Raw genomic sequence first — 2,363 nt, forward strand, 5'->3', positions numbered from 1 at the left:
TCAATGAATCGTTTTGATAGGCGTCTCCTGTACGTCGCACATTCAAGGAGGAAGCGCACATGTGTGTGTCAGAGGAGTTCTCCATAGATGTCTCTCTTCCCACTGCACAGAGCTGCAGAGTTCTCTGGCAAGTAAGTATTCCTTTCATGGGTTCTAGCTCCTCATCTGTACTCTTATGCCATTATGTGTGAGCTTCAGGATGTGTGCGCTGCCCAAATAACTGGCCCGATCGTGTCTGTTAAAGAAACCACTGGACATTCTGACTCTTGGAGTTGATTACTTCTGATTAAGAGAAAGTTAGCTCCAGTATGGGTAATAGGGTAGAGAAGGTAAGAGTGGATGGGAAGGTAAGTCAGGGATCAATTCAGTAGTCTAGATGAGACAGCACCAATGCTTGGGTTAGATTGGTGCTAACGGACACAAAGAACCGTGTGTGGGTCACTTGAGATATATTTTGGAGGTAAAAATCGAATTAATGATGGATTCAGCTCAGGCAGGCATAAAGAGGAAATAATTCAGTCTAACTTCCAGAGTGCTGACAGAGTACTGTTTGCATAACAGTAATGCTTATTGTGTGAATGAGAAAAAAAGGCGGGATGATAGTCGCGACATGTACAATGCTTTACAGTCTGAAATATTTGAACCTGTATCTTAAAATGTTGTAGGACAGGGTTTATTATTTTACCTTCTTTGCAGATGTGGGAATGGAGGCTCACCCCCTCCTAGTTCTGCCTTAGTCATCCTGGAGACTGGTCAGAGAAAAGGCGTGATGTTGAGAAAAGAGAGGACATAGATGAAGAGGTCAGATGAATCTTGGGAAGAGGACATTAGAAGGAGGCAAGAAAAGGTCTGTGGGCATGAGGAGGGGACCTGGCATCGCCGGGGCCTGTGGGCACTTTGTGGGAGGCACATGTGCTCTGAATGGTGGGGCTGTGGCTCGGATCTCCTTTTGAAATGCTTTACTTAAGAGAAGCAAGAAAAAGATGTGTTTTTTTTGGGTGGAGGGGGGTGGTAATGACTTTTGACGGGGGAGGTATTCCTGCTTCTATGTGAAATGGAACTTGAACGAAGGCTGGTTTGGAAAGCAGAGCATCATGTGGGGACAGTGAGAAAGTGAGTTTGACCAGTTTTATGTTAAGTTTTGTGAAGGACAAGGTTGGACAGGTCCATAGAATACAGGTTATAGAAGGCCTGGGAAAAAAAGTGAATTGCTCTCTCCTGCTGAACTTTTTTTGTTTTAGAAACACAGAAAATTATTAAAATGATAAAATATTCATAATATCATCATGTGGAAAACCTTTTTATACTTTAGAGTATTTCTTCTAGCCTAGTGTGTGGGTGCATGTATAGTTGTGTGTAAAAACTTCCTAATATGATTAATAATTAAAATTATAATACACACACCATTTTACAACCTATTTAAAGAGCTCCGTGAACACTTTCATATTAAACAATCTTCACAAAATAATTTTTGAAGACACAGCAGTAGTTCATCCTATGGGTGAACCATGAGTTATTTAACCATTTCCTTGCAGACTTGAGCTATTCTCCCACTCCCTTAATGAATCTTTTTATTTACTATTTTTTTCTTTGATAAATGGCATGAAATTGGTACATGGTAAATTTTTCAGAACTCGAACATGTAGTGGTCAGAAGTTATGGACACTAAGGCCCACTTTGGCAGCACATCTATCACACTGAAACAATACAGAGATCAGCCTGGCCCTTGTGCAAGATAACATGTACATGTGTGAAATGTTCCATATTTTTGTATGTTAACTAGATGGTCATCGTTTCCCAGTTTATGCAAACATCAAATCACCATGTCATGTACCTGAAAATAATGTAAAGTTGTATGTCAGTTATCTCTTAATGTAAAAAAAGTAATGGACATTTTTAGGGCAGATATTACCAAGTGACCTGCCAAGTTTGAACCCTTTAGATGCCTTTTAGCCAATGATTAGATTTCCCATTTCACTGTTTCCTCCCCAGTACGGGCAATGAACTTAAAATATGAAAAATACTATCTCGTGTTTTCATTTGCATGTCTCTGGTTCCTACCAAGTTTTTTGGCTATCTTCCTTTCAAAAATCACTTTCATGTGTTTATTATCTTTCTGTTCCATCTTCATCACTTAAGACAGCTTGGATAACTGAGCGATAACCCAACAGAGCGATAACTTAATAAATATTTTTATAATTGACTGAAAATCCATATGGGCTACCACCCAGGAACCAATATTGCATTCAATTTTTGTGGCTCCTCTTCTATCAATCTTTCCCAATTAAATGATTTTTCCTATGCAAAGTAGTATTTGGAGAAAATGGGATTTTTTTTTCTACTCCCTGTAGTCCTAAGAGACA

At 39.4% G+C, this 2,363-nt stretch overlaps 1 pseudogene; it reads left to right on the forward strand.

Moving 5' to 3' along the window:
- The first annotated feature begins 1,670 nt into the window (after window positions 1–1,670).
- On the forward strand, window positions 1,671–1,770 carry LOC129654361 (uncharacterized; annotated as a pseudogene).
- Window positions 1,771–2,363: the final 593 nt, after the last annotated feature.

The sequence above is a fragment of the Bubalus kerabau genome, chromosome 5, assembly GCF_029407905.1.
Source record: "Bubalus kerabau isolate K-KA32 ecotype Philippines breed swamp buffalo chromosome 5, PCC_UOA_SB_1v2, whole genome shotgun sequence".
Classification (NCBI taxonomy): Eukaryota; Metazoa; Chordata; class Mammalia; order Artiodactyla; family Bovidae; genus Bubalus; species Bubalus kerabau.